We start from the raw sequence: 19,577 nt of genomic DNA, 5'->3' as shown, positions 1-19,577 counted from the left end.
GCTTACTTATTTCTATTGGTTACTAGTGGCACTTGCAAGAAACCACACAGGAACAGCAAGTGAGGACAGTAGCAAATACATAGAAGAACACCAGAGTCAAATGGGGGTTACCCTATGTTACATTTCGTTGAAGGTATTCTTTCCTTGCAGCTCTGGCTGAGGGTGCCCTAATAATGTGGTTGGCAAGCGGGGTGGTGTGTGTAGTGTATTGACAGGGTATTGTGACTGAAATAGAGTTCTTGATGCCAGGGTGTTAACCTCCACGCTCTAAGGATAGCACCTTTTTGGGCCAAGCACTAGGGCAATAAATACCACAGATGCCAAGTTACGGAAACTACTTTTACTGAACCTTCTTGCAAGCAGAAGTTACAATCCAAGCAGTATAACAGCAAACTTTGGTAGTGCAATAGCTGGGGTTAAGTACCATAGGATGTCACTGTGGTGACTGGGGTGTTGCAGTAGGTAGTAGGGTCTGGTGGTATAAACCCAGGGGGCAAGATGTTGTTAACCCCTTAGTGTTCGTGATGCCAGTATGTGGTTATTCCGGTATGGTAACCGCCATCAACCAACCCAAAAAGGGTTGTAATAAAGGAATGTCCACAGCAAGGATTGTGAATAAACTGGAACTTTTACTTGAAATGTTTAGGGAACAGTCTTTACAATTATGCAGTTCCTTCAGAGGCAACCGGGACGCAGGATACCTCGCAGGCTTGCTTGGACTTGTAGTTATTGATATATTTAGGCAGGCCACTGTGCTACTACTATATTCCTTAGCTGAGTAGTAGTCGCTGGATTTGTAGAGAGAAGTGTAACTCCCTTTTTAGAAGTGGCTGCTGTTCCTTAGGCTTTGGCCTAGATGCAATTGTGCAGTATACAGGACTTTGTGCTTCCTTTTAGGTCCAGGTCTCAAGAAAGAAGAGAGCTGAGAGACTACAGCCCCTTATATACTAGGGGACTGGACTAAAGCCCATTATATCTAATGGCTGGGGTTCCTGTGCCCTTGGAACTCTAGGTATATCAAATTACAGTAGGTCACATGACCAAGGAAGGTCCTATACATTTTATACAAGCTGTACAACTTTATACACAAGAACAATATGTACACAATATAGATATACAGTGCATTCAGATAAGACAGTGAAGGGTGAGCAAGGGGTGAGCCCTGCCGAGGAGCCCTGCCGAGGAGCCCTATGGACTCAAGGGACTCCATCTGAGGGGACTTAGGGAGGGTACAGGACTAGGTCCTGTACCGGGATACCACATCACTTTAAATCACTGGGCACTCTGGGACTTGTAGTTTTGGTGCAGCTGTGATGACTTAACTTGGCTTAGCTAGACTTTAGACTGACTTTGGAGACAAACAACACAGACTTAGGGTACTCCATGCTACATCTACGGAATTACTTACCGCCAGGGGTGAAGTTGGACTATTGGACTGGAGCCGCCGGAGGCTTTTACTCTCGCTGTTGTTGACTTAGCATACTTTGGTATAAAACATAAGAAGACAAGACAAAATTAAATGACAAGTTTCCTGGAGCCGTGGACTGAAACAGACGCCATCTGTGGCAACATCTACCTAAGAGGACAGGCAGTGTAACATGTTCTGTACCGGGTCACCACAATAAGTCACGACTTGGCAGAATTATTTCGAAACAGAAACCCATGCACATGCTGCGGAAACATCGCCGTTCAAATGTATGGAATAGCAGAAACTTCTGCAATAAGACTGATGCATGTGAACATTAACTTGTGCTCCATCAGGCCGAGGGAGGGTCTGCTAAAGTCAATAGACATTAGACTTCCAGTATCTTTATAGGATGTGACTGTGATGACCTATTGGCCAGAGCCATTCTACTAAATCATCCAAACTGAACACAGACTTTGTTGTTTTGTTCAAATTCCAAGCAGCTGAAACCTCTCTTGTGTGGGCAGCGACAATTGGTTCATTTTTTATGTGGGCAGAAGAAGCTAGATAAATTCGTAAACTCAAAACCAACAAAAACAGAGCTGTGCATATATGGTACGGAATGGTAACTGTATGGTGGGCAGCATATTCTTTTAAAGATGGTCAATAATTATTCAAGGATTTTGTGGCGTTTTTCCAAAGTTTTTGTTTTCTATTGCATTTTATCCCATGCGGCTGCTATGGGACCCGTTGAAAGAAGGGGCCTAGACCTGGTTGTGTCCATTCTATTAGCTACAGGGAAAGAGTGTTGTCAGCAAAGAAAGGGGTAGGGGTATTGACCTTATTTTCATGGAAAGTAAGAAGAGATAAACACCAGACCTTCTTGTCCTGGATGACACAATCAGATGCCATAATAGTAGGCCCATTTCAATCTTTGCTATGGGGCCCCTTTTCTTCAATGTAGGTCACTGAGACAAGACCTGCAGACACTGACATTGACCTGCAGCTCCTCAGTTTATATTATAGAAACACCGCAGATTTTGTTGCCGAATTTACCCTTTGACAACAATTAGAAATTCAAAATCCACAATAAATCCACAACAAAATGTATGGTTGCGCATTTTGTTAAATTTGTAGCCGCGGACGTACTTGCAGAAATGCTGCAGATTTACCTGACTGCAGCTAATTTTATGCTTCAGATTTTATGCTGTGTTTATCTACTTACAGTATTTATATTTACACAGAGGAAAACAATGAACTTCCAGCTCCCAGTACAAGGTAAAAACCTAGGGGGAGATTTATCAAAACCTGTGCAGGGGGAAAGTTGCTAAGTTTCCCATAGCAACCAATCAAATCGCTTCTTTCGTTTCTCAGAGGCCTCTTCAAAAATTAAAGAAGTGATCTGATTGGTTGCTATGAGCAACTCAGCAACTTTTCCTCTGGACAGGTTTTGATAAATCTCCAGCTAGAAATCTTCATTAAAATACGTGCGTTTCGTTTGTGTGTTTTTATACTCCCGATGTTCCACTTCTATTTTAATGAATTTAATGAATGGATTTTACCTTATACTGGGAGCCAAAAGTTCATCGTTTTCCTCTGCTGATCACCTCACCCAGGGTCCTTCCCCGAGCATCCTTGCTATACACACGTTTATTCCATTTGTGTGTATTGGAACTAAACCAAAAAAGGGAGGAAAAAAAGCAAATTGGACCTAATGTCACACCAAACTCCAAAAATGGGCTGGACAAAATTATTGGCACCCTTTCAAAATTATGGAAAAATAAGATTGTTTTAAGCATGTGATGATTCTATAAACTCACGTGGGGCAAGTAACAGGTGTGGGCAATATAAAAATTACACCTGAAAGCAGAAAAAAAGAGAGAAGTTCACTTAGTCTTTACATTCTGTGTCTGTGTGTGCCACACTAAGCATGGATACGAGAAAGAGGAGAAGAGAACTGTCTGAGGACTTGAAAACCAAAATTGTGAAAAAATATCAATAATATCAAGTTTATAACTCCATCTCCAGAGATCTAGATTTGCCTTTGTCCACAGTGCGTAACATTATCAAGAAGTTTGCAACCCGTGGCACTGTAGCTAATCTCCCTGGGCATGGACGGAAGAGAAAAATTGTCTGGTGTCAACGCAGGATAGTCCAGATGGTGGATAAGCAGCCCCAAACAAGTTCCAAAGATATTCAAGCTGTCCTGCAGGCTCAAGGAGCATCAGTGTCAGCATGAACTATCTGTCGACATTTAAATGAAATGAAATGCTATGGCAGGAGATCCAGGAGGACCCCACTGCTGACACAAAGACATAAAAAAAGCAAGACTACATTTTGCCAAAAAGGAACTTGAGTAAGCCAAAATCCTTCTTAGAAAACGTCTTGTGGACAGATGAGACCAATATAGAGCTTTTTGGTAAAGCACATCATTCTACTGTTTACCGAAAACGGAATGAGGCCCACAAAGAAAAGAACACAGTACCTACAGTGAAATATGGTGGAGGTTCAATTATGTTTTGGGGTTGTTTTGCTGCCTCTGGCACTGGGTGCCCTGAATGTGTGCAAGGCATCATTAAATCTGAGGATTACCAACGGATTTTGGGTCGCACTGTACAGCCCAGTGTCAGAAAGCTGGGTTTGCCTTCGAGATCTTGGGTCTTCCAGCAGGACAATGACCCCAAAAATACATCAAAAAGCACCCAGAAATGGATGGAAACAAAGCGCTGGAAAGTTATGAAGTGGCCAGCAATGAGTCCAGATCTAAATCCCATTGAACACCTGTGGAGAGATGTTAAAATTGCTGTTGGGAAAAGGCCCTTCCAATAAGAGAGACCTGGAGCAGTTTGCAAAGGAAGAGTGGTCCAACATTCCGGCTGAGAGGTGTAAGAAGCTTATTGATGGTTATAGGAAGTGACTGATTTCAGTTATTTTTTCCAAAGGGTGTGCAACCAAATATTATGTTAAGGGTGCCAATAATTTTGTCCAGCCCATTTTTGGAGTACACACAAAGGGAATAAACATGTGTATAGCAAAACATGTGTTACTGCAATCCTTTTCTGTGAGAAATACTAATTTTCTAGTAAAAATTTAAGGTTCCAGCATTTACGGCCATGACTGTAAGTCGGTGAGCTGATCTGCTTTACTATATCTACTTTTGCCACTGATTTACACAACAGTAAATGTGCAGCATATACAGTAGGTGTGAATATACCCTAAAGATCTGATTGATAATTTCGAGCCTATACAGATAAAAAAAACAAAAAAAACCTACATTCTAGTGGGCATTTGCTTCAAAGAGGTTGCCCGTGAACATTTATTCCCCATACAAAGCGGTTGGACACACTGCGATCTTGAGAATGGGGATTCTGTATGAGACTAGAGTTCCAGTTTCAAGAGGTCACTGCAGAGATAGCTAAGGCTCCTTTTTGCACCCCATAGATGGTGCATGGAGTGGCAATGTGCATTTCTGACTGCTGCACCAGTCTGTTGGGAGATTAGGGACTCCTGCTGTAAAAAATGTAGGGAGTCTGACCCCTATGATGGTACACCCAACCGCTTTCCTGTTGATGGAGGATAAGTGATGTTGGTGGCACAACACCTGCAAGGTCTAGTGTGTCTTGGTTGTACCAGATCATAAGGTTATTGAAATATATAAAATTGGAAGACTGAATTAGGGGGCAAAGATGAAGAGAACCTATGAGCTCTAGTATAATAATGATGTCTACCCCATGTAAGACAGATTATTCTGCATGTATTCATGAGGTAATATGGCCCCTCTTCTGGACAGATGGAGCCGCGTGTAGCATTTGTCTCCCCCCTGACAGCAGCTGGGATTCCCTGGGCCTCATTACAAGGTAATCATGCTGAATCCATCTCTGGAGGCGCAGACGGGGGGCAGCATTGAGATGAGGAGACGCAGCTCTCCCAGGTCCATCTTTATAAAGCAGAGAACAACAAATCAAATCTGGGATATTTATGACCAGCTGTGAAGTGTTTAATCCAGAAATGAGAGGGAAGAGGTTAATTTGTTCCTGCCTGACATTTACAGCCCATAGACAGACAGTCCCCAGACAATGTTAAGTGGGAACAAATAAAGGCAATGAAGACTGAGTTTAAATTATCACAAAAATATCAACACAGTAAAGCAGAATTTGTTCCTTTTTTGTGCACTATGACAACTCCGATTTTCAAAGGTTGCAGATCACTGCATCATGGGCTGCAAAATATGGTGGCAGCTCTGGTGTGTCTCATGTATCCCCAATGGATATATGGTTCATCCTGCTATTGTCTTCTCCTGTCTATTTGTTTGTTTGGGTCAGTTGCTATTCAAATAACCCACAGCTGATTATTGTGGATAAGCTAATCCTGCGGCTCAGCTTACCGTATATTCGAGTATAAGCCGACCCGAATATAAGCTGAGGCCCCTAATTTCACCCAAAAAACCCAGGAAAAGTTATTGACTCGACTATACGCCTAGGGTGGGTAATACATCATCCCCCCCCTGTAATCATCCAGACCCCTGTCATCATCACCCTGTCATCATCCAGACCCCCGTCATCATCACCCTGTCATCATCCCCCCCCCCTTCATCATCACCGCCTGTCAATCCCTTTCAATCAGTGGTCTTCAACCTGCGGCCCTCCAGATGCTGCAAAACTACAACTCCCAACATGCCCGGACAGCCATCGGCTGTCCGGGCATGCTGGGAGTTGTAGTTTTGCAACATCTGGAGGTCCGCAGGTTGAAGACCACTGCCGGGCCTTCGTCATCATCCAGACCCCCCTTTAGTTTTCTACTCACCTCCCCTCGGTGGGAAGGAAGGGTGAGCTGGTCCGGGCCATCTATGCTGCAGGGACCGTCCGGTGGGGAGGGTTAGTCGTTCCGGGCTGTTCATCTTCACCGGGAGGCCCTCTTCTCCGCTCTGAGCTTGACGACGACGCACAGGGACGTTCATGCGCAGGGATGTTTCTGTGTGTCGTCGTCAAGGCAACGTCACTAGTCCGGGACCGGAGAGGAGAAGAGGGCCTCCTGGTGAAGATGGACAACCCAGAACGACTAACCCTCCCCATCGGACGGTCTCTGCAGCATAGATGGCCCGGACCAGCTCACCCTTCCTTCCCACCGAGGGGAGGTGAGTAGAAAACTAAAGGGTGGGTTTGGATGATGATGAAGGCCGCAGTGGTCTTCAACCTGCGGAGCTCCAGATGTTTCAAAACTGCAACTCCCAGCATGCTGGGAGTTGTAGTTTTGCAACATCTGGAGCTCCGCAGGTTGAAGACCACTGAAAGGTATTGACAGGCGGAGAGTTCACTCGAGTTAAGCCGAGGGGGGGGCGTTTTCAGCATGAAAAATCGTGCTGAAAAACTCGGCTTATACTCGAGTATGTACTGTAGTGCTTGTTTGGAATAGGAGTTTCTGGTTGTTCAAATATCCCTGTCTTTTGCAGTTTGGTGTGGATCATACCAAATACTATGTGCATTTAGTCATAGATCAAAATTTATAGCCTGTATCATAGGCTACATATATAGACATTTTGGCTGTACCCTTAGTCACTGACCAAAAAAAGACCATATCATAGTAAATGAAAACATTTTTTTTAGTCCTGTTTGAGCAGAGTTCTTTGTGTTTTATTTAAGCTTTACTTTTGTCACAACCTATTCAGGTTAAGTCCATACTGGAACAAGTTCTCCTTTGTTGTAAGACACGGCGTCTTGTGTAATGGGACGGGGTGACACAATTAACACATCACCTGCATGTGTTTTCTTTTCTGTCTAACCACAGTGCTCTCTGCTGACACCTCTGTCCGTGTCAGGAACTGTCCAGAGCAGGATAGGTTTGCTATGGGGATTTGCTCCTGCTCTGGGCAGTTCCTGACATAGAGGTGTCAGCAGAGAGCACTGTGGTCAGACTGAAAAGAAATTCAATAGGAAAAGAACTTCCTGTGGAGCATACAGCAATTGATAAGTACTGGAAGGATTAAGATTTTTTTTAATAGAAGTAATTTACAAATCTGTTTAACTTTCTGGTACCAGTGGATTTAAATAAAATTGTTTTCCATCGGATTATGCCTTTAACCCCTTAAGGACCAATGCAAATAAACCTGTACGCCCCTGAAAGACCAGGCCTGTTTTTTCAAATCGGGGATGTCTGTCTTTATTAGAGAATAACTCTGGTAACGTTTTGCCAATCACGATAATTCTGACATGGTTTTTTTGTCACAAGTTGTCCTTCATGTACATAGTAAAAGTAAGCCGATATCATTTGTAGTTTTTTTTTACAATGCAAAAAATCATGAAATTTTTACAAAAAATTAAGATTTTTTGCTATTTTAACACTAATTGGTTGCATATATTTATACTTACTGACCAAATAGTTTATGAAACTTTCAGATGTCTTCTTTATTTTGACGCCATTTTTTAGTTTTTAATTAACATTTTAAATTAGTTAGAACCCTAACAATTTAACTTGAAATTTTGAAAATTTTGAAAATTTTAAAAGTACATCTTTTTTTATGTGCTATGCAAGGTTTGCAGAAATTAAAAGGTAGTAGAACATAGGAACACCCCCCCCCCAAATGACCCCATTTTAAAAACTAGACCCCTCAAGGTATTCGCTAGGGGGTACAGTGAGTATTTTAACACCATAGTTTTTTGGCAGGAATTATTACAAAGTCAGTGTTAAAAATTCGAAAATTGCAATTTTTCACAAATGCATCATTTGGGGGGCATATTTTTTGTACATCACTTCTAATATTGAAAGAAATGCACCCTATATTTTATTTAGCTGCTTGTCCCATGTTCGGAAATACCCCCGCTTTGGTCATATATGGTTCCTTGGCCGCGTGGTAGGACTCAGAAGGAGAGGAGCGCCATTTGGCTTTCAGGGCAGAACAGTACCCCCACCCCCACAAGTGACCCCATTTATATACCGCACCCCTACAAGTTATTGGCTGGTCGGCTGGCAGTATAACGTGTCTGTCTGTGACAGTTAAGGCTCCTGATGGATATATCCGCCATGTTGTGGGAATAAGCACCCGCTCATGGCGAATATATCCATTACTGCTGCGGCTGGGTAGCTCAGTGTGTCCGCTCATGACTGCTGGCGGAAAATCCGCCACTATGAGTGGACGCACAAAGCTACCCAGCCGCAGCAGCGAGCTCATTACCGTGACTGCTGCATAATGTGTAGGATCACGTGGCGGACATCCGCAGCATATTACATGCTGCGGATGTCCGCCAATGCAATCCTACACATTATGCTTTTTTTTAAATTAGATTCATTTAATAAATGTATTTTTAATATATATTTTTTTTACACTTTTATTACATTTTTATTTATTTTTACACTTTTATTTTATTTATTTATTTATTTTTACACTTTTTAATGCTTTGGAATACTTAGTATTCCAAAGCATTGCAGTTATATGCTGCCTGCCAGTTTTCACTAGCAGGCAGCATATTTCACTAGCAGGCAATACCCAGGGCAGACCTGGGGGTCTTTGTAGGACCCCTGGCAGCCCTGGTATGCAGCAGCACCCCGCGATCGCGATGCGGGGTGCTGCAGGAGAGATAGAGGGAGCTCTCCCCCTCTGTCAGAACTCCTTACAGCGCGCGGTCACTTCTGACCGCGGCGGTAAGGGTTAAACTGCCGGGAGTGAAGTGAACTTCACTCCCGGCAGTGCGGCAGGCCCCGGCCAGCCTCGTATTACACGCAGCACCCCGCGATCGCGATGCGGGGTGCTGCAGAGGAGACAGAGGAGCTCCCTCCCTCTGTCATAACACTTACAGCCCGCGGTCACTTCCGACCGCGGCTGTAAGGGTTAAAACTGCGGGACCGAAGTTTACTTCGGTTCTGGCAGTGCAGCAGGGTCCCGGCTGTGTGATACAGTCGAGTCCCTGGCGCGATCTCGTGGGTGCACTGGGCAGCACCCACGGGAATAATGGACGAGTATAGACGTCCAGGTGCGGGAACGCCCGCCAACCTGGACGTCTATACTCGTCCATGGTCGTTATCGGGTTAAATGGGCACTGTCACCAACTTTATTTTTTGATATGTTGTAGTACTTATGTACTACAACATATCTCTAATATACTTTTATTATATTTTTTTTTTTATTAAAATGCTTTCATTTACATTTGAAAACCGTCCACTAGGGGTCTCCCTCCTAGTGGCCGGCTGCAGCCTGGCGTGACGTCACGCCTGAAAAAGGACTGATGCGGCCGGGCATCAGTCCTTTTTCATTCAGCCTGCTCTCGCTCCCTGCCTGTCAATCAGACAGGCAGGGAGCGATAGCCACTGGCTGGGAGGCCACTCGTCGCCGCCGCTGTCCCTGCACGCCCGCTGCCGGACTCTGCAGTAAGTGTAATGAGGGAACGAGGTATGCGGGAGGGGGGTTTGTGATGGAGGGAATGGGGTATGCGGGGGTTTGTGATGGAGGGAACGGGGTATGGCACGGGGGGAGGGAGACGGAGGGGACGGGCTAGCGCCGCATGTAACGAATAGTTTATCTACACAGGGTGCCTCCAGCTGTTTCAATACTACAACTCCCAGCATGCCCTGACAGCCAATAGATGTCAGGGCAAGCTGGGAGTTGTAGTGGTGAAACAGCTGGAGGCACCCTGTGTAGATGAACTAAGGGCGGAAGTCCCCCCCAGCAGGCATCAGTGACGTGGTGCCTGCTGGGGAAGTCTGCCTGGTAGTGAGCACACTGCCAGGCAGACAAAAGGCATTTTTAATATAGTAAAAATAAAAATTAAAAGCAGGGAGGGGGTTAGGGATAGATGTGCAATAGGCAGGGACAGAAAAAAAAATTGGATGTTGGGAGCTACCCTTTAAAGATTGTAGGGGCAGCTGAAAGTAAAGTACAGAGTGCAGGAAGAAAGAGAGTCTATGCAGCAGAGAATAGTATTAAGGCAGCACTAACTAAAAGGGAAAGTACACTCGTTCTTATTCCGTTGATAATAATCAGCAGGTTTGGTGCACGGGTGGCACGCTGACGTCATGGCTGCTGCTTCCTCAGTCTGTCGGGCGAGGAACAGGCTTGAGGAAACAGCATGATGTCAGCGTGCGTTCGTTCATCATCATTACTGTACTTTGCTTATTTGTTACATAAGCATATAATGCCCTTATTGAGATACAAGGCAAGACAAAGCAAGTAAACATTGGCATCATTTCTTTTTCAATTTAATTCTGTAACAACAAACATGTATAATGTGTTCTGCTTACTTGAAAGGCGTCTTAAAAATGGCAAGAAAATTACTCGTGTAAAGAAGCTGTAATAGAGATTAAAATTGATATCTGTAAAGTTTCTGAGCATCGCTTGTGGTTATTGCTATTTACAGTAGAGTAACTCAGAGATGTGAAATGTTTCTTATAAGTTTTCTTTTGCAGACCTCAAGTTAGATATGTATCACCTATTTATAGGATAAGTGTATGATCAGTGGGGGTCCAATCACTGAGACCCCTACTGGTCAATTGTCTCATTCCTACCTCCGTGCCCCTTATAGCAAGCACCCCTGAGAAACAGCATGCCTTTGTAACACAACAACAAAAACCAGAAACCAATAAAATAGGTCACATTTTAATTTACCAAACTAAGGAACAGTGTATACTAAATAACTATTAGGTATATGTATTATTTTTTTTCTATTACTTTGCATGGTTTATTTACATATTTTACATTTCCAATTATCTGACCCCAGTTTATTTGTAGATGATAAAATATGAATAAAAGAAATATAATTATTACTTTCAGATAATATTGAACGGATCCAGGATTACAGGTATGCGTCCTTCTGCCTGCAGATGTCACTGTTGTACTGGCTGGGAAAACTGCAGGACGCTGGGGAACCTTAGGGTTTGTTTTCTTAAAATATATAGTACATTGTCTTCTATGGAATTTATAATTTTTTTTTTTTAAGGGTAGTAAAAGGTATTAAAAGTGGATTATTTATCTTCAGTGACATCTGTATTTGCAATGAATACTATTATACTGCAAGAAGAAAGGGGGTACATACATATGTATTCTTACTGGAGGGAAAGTATAACACTACAAATTATTCTTTATTCATGCCCAGAGCCACTTTCTGACTTGCTCACTGAGCCGAAAACTCTGAAAACATAGAATAATGGATACCTGCCTGCAGGTGCAGCGATCCAACATAAATTTAAGTGAAAGGTGGTGTTTTTTTCACTTTGTTACAGATCAGGGGTGGAAAGTATAAAGCTTTATATATTGGGTTAATGCCAATAATTTTTGGACTTCTACTAAGCACAGGTGCCCCCCCCCCCAGTAAGTAGAGGTGTCCCTAGTAGGTATAGTTTGCCCCCTCCCTCAGTAGGTATAGGTGCCTCCCAGTAGGTAAGTGCTACTGCCCCTAGTAGATATAGTTGCCCCCAGTAGGTCGAGCTTCCCCTAGTAGTTATAGTTGCCCCCCCCCCCCCCGTAGGTATAGGTGCCCCCCCAGTAAGTAGATGTGCCCCTAGAAGGTATAGATGCCCCCCAGTAGGTAGAGGTGCCCCTGGAAGGAATAGTTGCCCCCCAGTAGGTAGAGGTGCTCCTTAGAAGGTATAGTTGCCCTCCAGTAGGTAGAGGTGCCCCTAGAAGGAATAGTTGCCCCCCAGTAGGTAGAGGTGCCCCCTAGAAGGTATAGTTGCCTCCTTGTAGGTATAGGTGCCCCCCAGTAAGTAGAGGTGCCCCTAGAAGATATAGTTGCCCCCTAGTGGATAGAGGAGCCCCTATAAAGTATAGTTGCCCTCCCCCAGTAGGTAGAGGTGCTCCCTATATGTGTAGTTGCCTTCTAGTAGTTGTCGCCTTTATCAAAAATAATAAACAAATACACTCACCTCCGCCCCTGCGCCAACAGGATTTCCCCTCCTTTGCTGTGCAGGCTGCATGCGATGACTGACCTCAACCTTGTGCGCCTGAACCGCTTCCAGTTCCAAGAGGGAAGAGGGAACAGCTGCGATGCCTGTGTACACTGCGCATGCCTGTGGCGATTCGCTCGTCCCTGTGTGGCTGCTTGGGTTTTCAAAGGGGTTGTGGGGGGACAGCTGGAGGCACACTATAGGGTCGGGTTATGTGTGACCCTACCCATACAGTATTTTAGCCACAAATTAAAGAGACAGCAGGGGGGAAAATACACAACTGTCAATATAGGAGCCAGTAGACAACTTTTAATATACAGGTATAAAGCAAAAAAGACCAGACAAAAATATAAAAATCAATAAAATAAAAAAAATAAAAAAACACCAATACCGGAATATGGCAGTTAATAGCTACACCAAACCATCCTAAATGCAGCAATAATCATAGAGCTATGTACCATGCACATCTCGCCTCATACCAGATATGGCCCTGAGTACGCCCCCGGCCTTACCTTTGCAGTGGACACATGAAAACTTTTACATTCTTTCTCTGTAGTTACAGTATTTCACCCACAGAGACGTAATCTTTGAGGAAACTTGGCAGCAAGTGTTCAATTTCACTAAAGCGTCACCACAAAGGAAAATAAAGAATTACACTGTAGGACGTTTCCTACCCCTCATCCCAGTCCTGATTATTCTTGCTTATTGTTTTTCCAGGCTTCTGTATTAGGAAAAAGCACAAAAAAGCTGATTTTACAGGTCCAGAAAAATGTGTAATTCTTGTGCCTGGACTTGACGGTTGATGCAGTGCCAGCCGCCCTAAATGTCCCTAGGTGCACCTAGTCTAGGCCACCTGTTTCATTATTCTTGTCTCACATAATGCTGCCTAATGATTTATCCCTTTAATACAGAACATCTCAGACCCTGTAGACAAGTTTGAAACATAACTTTATTATTAAGTGTTGTCAGCTTTTATCTAGGCAGGATATAAGCACTGACATCGCCGATTAAAGCTGAGTTATCAGCTTTCTCTAAATAATACATTGCTTGGACGTCCCTAGAAGGAAAGGAGGTGAAATATAGCTGATGCCTGTCACAGAGCAAGAGACAAGAATTAGGCTTCTACAAAGGCCTGTCCAGCCCAACATTTAGTATTGAATTAGTGTATGTATAGTCCAACACTATACTTCCCAGCTCCCCCACCCCATGAATGTCTCTGAAACAAGGAATGAGCTATAACAACATAAACATTTGCTGGCACTATTTAGGGGCACTCTGTTTAAAGCGCACCTGTTATATTACTGAAAAAATGAAGCTTATATATGTTACCCACTAGTTCATGCAGATTCTATACCATGTCTTCTTATGTGTCTGTCTTCTGTATTTGGCTCACAAATCCCTTTGATCTGCTGCCTCCTCATTTTGACATCCACTGCTGAGGAAGGGGCATGTCCAGGGCAAGCACTAAGCTTGCCCTCACTCATCATGCATTCACTTCCTCCCTGAGTCTGCTGTCCTGTGATGTGCTGGGTCTCATCATCCAATCACTTAAGGTTGCTCTGTAACCCCTTTCTCTCTGTTTCTGACAGGCAGGACAGGAGTGGGAACAGAGGAGTGCTAGTCCCACCCTCACTTACTGGACTTTGTCTCAGCCTGGGCTTCAGCTGGGACAAAGATGATTCTGCAGCCATACATGATTGTGTTCTGTATGGTATGGAGACCCCTAGTGGTCTTTTTTTTTTTTATAAGCCAATATTCTTATAAAAAGGAGATAACATTTTTTTATGAAGTACAAGTCTAATGTTTTTACCAATATGTACAACATTTTTGAATTAGTCAGTGCCCATTTAAGGATTTGTCTTATCTGTCTGATTGTCCCCAGTAGTCCAACTCAGAAGCCCTCTATAAACCAGAGTAGAGGTTGTACTCGCTGATGTATTGAAAATGTCAATTAAATATGTGAGACTTCTGGAGCAAGGGACTCTATTGGATTCTATTGGAATCTATTGGATTCCTAAAAGTGCTGGCAAATCTCACACATGGCACACATATATACTTCTCCCTGTTACCACTGCTTCCATGGGCTATGGCAACGCATATTTTGTTATTTTTGGCCTTCCTACTAAGGGCCCTATTACACGGGCCAAGAAAATTTAGCAGATTGGTGCTTGTTTACAGAGTATTTACAAGACTCGAATTCCGCGCAGGGAGGGTCATGCAAATGACCGCACGTTCCCTATAACACGGGAAGATGTGCGGCCGACTGACATTGATCTGTAAATTTGCCATAACAAATTGATCATCCGATGAATGAGACGGTTGATCACTGGTATTATTACACAATGTCTTATCCTTCAAATAGGCCAATATCTCCCGATGTACTAAGGCCAGTGAACAGGGCCCTGACTGTATCGTACAACAAGAGTTACCCAGTGCTGTGTTTTAGATGAGCAGATCTTTAGAGTCACCTTTACTATTAAGATTGCAGCCACTGCACTTGTACTTCAGAATTAATTACTTGTACTATTATATGCTAACCCTTATGCAAATGTACCTTATACTATTTGTCTTTTTTTTTTTTTTATGTGCACCTATACATCTAAATCTGTTGTAATTGTGGTGACCCACGGTGTATGGCAAGACCACGGGGTGTAGCAGTGTAGGTGGTGGGACCAGATGGTATTAACCCCTGGGGCAAGATGTTGTTCGTGACGCCAGGATGTGGTTGTATGGTGTAGGGCACCTCCGACAACCAACCCAGAAACAGCATATATTAAATGAGAGTCTAAAGCAGGTTTTGATGCAACTGAAACTTTACTGAAGAAGGCAGTATAATAGTTCTTACAGATAGCCAACTTCCACAGAGGTGACCGGGACACAGGGAACCTCTCAGGCTTGCTTGGATTTGTAGTGGTAATAATGATGATGCAGGCCACTGTGCTACTGTTATGACTTTGGTAAGGACAGTAGAGACTTGACTTGTAGACATAGATGAGACTTACAGATTAAATGTGGCTGCAGACTTGTAGGCTTTGGCCTAGCTGTACTGGACTGAACTTGTACAGGACTTGTGCTTACTTAGGCCTCTTTCACACTATGAAATAGTTCCATTTAGGAACTTCCGTCACCAATTCCATCACTATATCGGCGAAACCCGGCTGTTACAAAACCGCTGACGGCCGTGACTAAATCGCATTGCAGCCTATGGGATTTTGTAACTGCCAGTTTGCACCCCTATATGCCCGTAATTCATTACGGGCGTTATACAGTGACGGGACAACGTGGCGGAAAAATTACTGCATGCACGTCACTGTATAACGTCCGAAATGAATTACGGGCATATACAGGTGCAAACGGGCAGTTACAAAACCCCATAGGTTGCAATGCGATTTAGTCACAGCCGTCAGGGGTTTTGTAACAGCCAGGTTTCGCCGATATAGTGACGGAACTGGTGATGGAAGTTCCTAAACGGAACTATTTCATAGTGTGAAAGAGGCCTTACTGTCCAGGAATCAAGAGCAGGAACCAAGAGACCTAGTGTGGAGACTACAGCCCTTTATATATCAGGGGGCTGGACTAAAGCCCATTGGTAGCTGGTTGCCTGTGGTTACCTGTGCCTCTGGAACTCTGGGTATCAGGTGATCACATATCACAGGACCATATCACATGACCTTAGGAAGGTCCTATACAGTTTAAATATCCTAATAACCTTTGCACATAGTTTATATTGACTGTACAATACCTGAAATAAACATACAGAATTAATGTACAATAGAAATCATAATAATGACCTAGGGAGATCCTGCAGGAGATCCCTGTGGACTTGAGGGACTCTACCTGAGGGGACTTTAGGAACTGTACAGAACCATGTTCTGTACCGGGACACGACATAATTCTATATAGCACTATTTGATATAGCACTGTTGTTATTATTATATTCTACATGTGCCATATCTATCTTCCTAACAACTTCTGTGTCCATGTGCTCTATGGCCCTGCCTCATCCAGTTATCATTCTTGTTTGTTTTTATGATTTTCTATTTGATTAATAAAGATAGCATATTTGGTTACTTTTCATTGCAAATCTCTATTAGTATTTGTAGCATGGCATTTTTGTGTCTAAAGAGACAGCTGTTACAAGGTGTGGTATATAGCTACTGATGTATAAGATCAATTTTTATTTTGAATAGAGTAGTTTATGCTGTTTACCTAATTTGGTTATTTACAATATATATAAGGAAAGCAGAGGATTTGAGCCGTGCACCAAAAAAGGGAGTTCAATAAATGAATCAGCACAGAGATATTTTTGCAGGGGCTCAGAGGGCAAATATAGGATCATAAAACCCACCTCTTCATTGTGATACCGTAATTCCCATATCTGTGAGGTCTTTCTTTGATCAGCCCCACCATACATATTACCTAAACTACATAGGTACCAACTTGAAAATTCCTAAAGGTCACATAATATAATTTACAATAACAGGCAGGAGCAGAACAGATAAAAGGTCAAGTAAATATTATTGACATGCGTTTACCCAGTTTTTAATGCCTGTTATCCATTGTAATAAGATTTGCGAAGCTGGTATATTGCTACCACAGCTCCCATGCTCATATAAACTGTAGAGTATTGGAAAATCAATCCATGTGATGAGATCTCTAATAGGAACACTTAGACTTCTGTAATCTAAAGGGGTTAGCAATTAATGCCATCGATTGGATCAATTCCCAATTACACAAACACGAAGTCTAATGCTAAAAGTTAACAAAAATCCAAACAAGCAAAAAGACAAACATGTCTAGATGTTTGCTAAAGAAAGTAGACTATTGCATTGAATGTATCTACAGAATAATGAACTCCATACTGCAGGGAAGTGTTCCCCAACCTTCTTAGCCTCAGGTGGAACCACTGGGCTTTTACTTCTGGACACCCCAACCAAATAATTTTTTATTTGGTGAAAAACAAGTAATTCACTATTAGCTATTTAGCACCTGAATTAATTTTCAAAATGGAAAATAAGAGGATTACCTTTTAAATGGTAGGGTCACATGTAGAGCATCCGCCCCTGGAGTGTGCCTCCTGCATTGCCTGTGTGTCCTGTTTGTCTGTTCGTAGCAGCAATCCGCCGCTACGAGCAGACACACAGTAATCAGTGAGTTGCGTGGACATGCTGTAAGACTCAAGGCAGTAGGCTGTAGCACTCAGGGTAGTAGTGGATCATCTGGACCTGTGTGGTAGATGACGTGAGCCATGCCAGGGAGCAGAGTCTAAGGTGCCACAGGTTTTCACCGGAGCCCGCCGCAAAGCGGGATGGATTTGCTGCGGCAGGCAGCACCCAGGTTGCTACCTCTGGTATGACTCGACCACATAGGCAGCTGAGGAGATTCGAGGCACAGGAGGGATACGGCAACTTGTGATCTGGATAGCAGAAGGTCAGGGCAGGTGGCACAGAAGTGAAGTCAGGATCGTAGCAGGAGGTCAATAGGCAGGTGGCACAGGAGCAAGGTCAGGTCACGGAGAAATGGGGTCAGGAACACGGCAAGGCAAGACTACAAACACTTTCTCTAGGGCACTAAGGCAAACAAACATCCGGCAGGGGTTAGTGGGAGGTACAGATACTTATAGAAAAGGTGCAGGTGTAAATGATGATTTCGGGCACACTGGCCCTTTAAATCTAAGAGCTCCGGCGTGCGCTCCCTAGGACGCATGGGCACGCGCGCCAGCACTGCAAGCAGACCGAAGGGACAACAGACTGGGAAGGTGAATGACGGGCTGAGATTCGCATGCGGGCGCGTCCCGCGATAAGAATCCCAGCCCCGCCGACAGATGAAGACAGAGCAAGAGAGCGCTCACGGCCAGCGTGTCTGGCCGGAGTGCAGGACATAACAGTACCGCCACCCCCCCCCCCCCACCCCTTGATCTCCCCCTCTTTTTTTGGCACAAAAAGTTCTGAAGTGAACCACGGTCCAGGACATTCTCTTCCGGCTTCTGGAACAAATCACCTGGAAAGGTGAGTGATGTGGCATGGCAGATGAAGACAGAGCAGGGGAGCGCTCATGGCCAGCGTGTCTGGCCGGAGCGCAGGAGGTTACACATGCGTAGTGTACTCACAGACTTTATGCTGCGGATCCGCCAGTGACCTGACCCATAGTATGTCTCCAGCTGTTGCCACCCCCCACCCGGCCCACCTTGAAAACCCCTTGGCCTTCTAACAGCGGCAATCTGCCGCTCCGAGCAGTCACACAGGGGCCTGTGAGTCGCAGCGTGCACTCGCAGTGTACTCAGACATCACGGACCAGCAGTGATGTCTCAGTACACTGCGTATGCGTGCGGCGACTCGTAGATAGATAGGTGCTCCCAGTAGGTATTCTCCCTAATCTCCATGCCATGCAGCAGTGCCTTCTTCTTCTTCCCTTACTCAATTGCAGGCTGTGCAATGAAGTGACAACATTGAGCGGCCTGTGCCAGTGAGTAGATGTCCTGAGCTGGGTGTACACCTGAGCTAGGGTCCCTACTGTCCCAAGCCCTATAACTGCCTCTATATAAATATACATTTGTTATTAGAATTGTATTGTACCTCATAGTGTAGTATACTTAGGTTATTCTAAAAACATTTAATGGTTTTGTAAAGCATTCAAAATGAACAGGGTTGTATAGGACTACAAATCCAGCTCCCCCTGCCCTTTTCGAAACAGTGCCATATCTATCCCCAGGTTGTATGTGCAGTTCATCCTCATTCAAATCAGGAGCTGAACTGCAATAACAGCAAAACCCATGGATGGGTGTTGTTTCTGGAATAACGTAGCCATGTTTTTGTAATCCTATACAACCCCTTAAAATACTCCCTCTCATTTTAACCTAATGTCAAAGAACCGACAAGCTTGTATGTGACAATCGAACAGAATTAAATCTAGATGGGGATATTGAGCTATCCTAGACATGTTAAATAATTTAATACAAAAGCATCAGAATGAAGCTGATTGACGTTATATATTGTAATCGCTCTGCTAGACGGCTATTCCAGATGGTTGACAGCCATGGATTTGTTTTTCTTTTGAATTGCCTACAAATGGTAATTCCACTATTAATATTTATTTTGTCTTTGTCCTCTATTCTGTAACTTACAACTCATGTATAAAACTAGAAACTAGAACTGTTAGAACTGGCACAAGCACAATAGTTTGGTGGGAACCATTAGCATTGCTTGCCTGCATCTATTACCTGTAGAAAAGGGAGAGATAATTCTGGAATATGCTGTTCAGTTTTGGGTACCTGTCCATAAAAGAGACACTGCGGAGTTGGAAA

The 19,577-nt window shown here is 43.8% G+C and overlaps 1 long non-coding RNA gene across 1 annotated transcript in view; it reads left to right on the top strand.

Annotated features, from left to right (window-relative positions):
• LOC130276740 (uncharacterized) overlaps positions 1-19,577 on the top strand; it is a 62,967-nt gene that overhangs the window by 15,644 nt on the left and 27,746 nt on the right. The window contains exon 2 of the long non-coding RNA XR_008845230.1: positions 11,163-11,264. This is a non-coding gene — a long non-coding RNA (uncharacterized LOC130276740). The remainder of the gene's footprint in view (positions 1-11,162; positions 11,265-19,577) is intronic.

Source organism: Hyla sarda, chromosome 6 (assembly GCF_029499605.1).
Source record: "Hyla sarda isolate aHylSar1 chromosome 6, aHylSar1.hap1, whole genome shotgun sequence".
Classification (NCBI taxonomy): domain Eukaryota; kingdom Metazoa; phylum Chordata; class Amphibia; order Anura; family Hylidae; genus Hyla; species Hyla sarda.
This window is presented reverse-complemented; position numbering and strand designations above follow the sequence as displayed.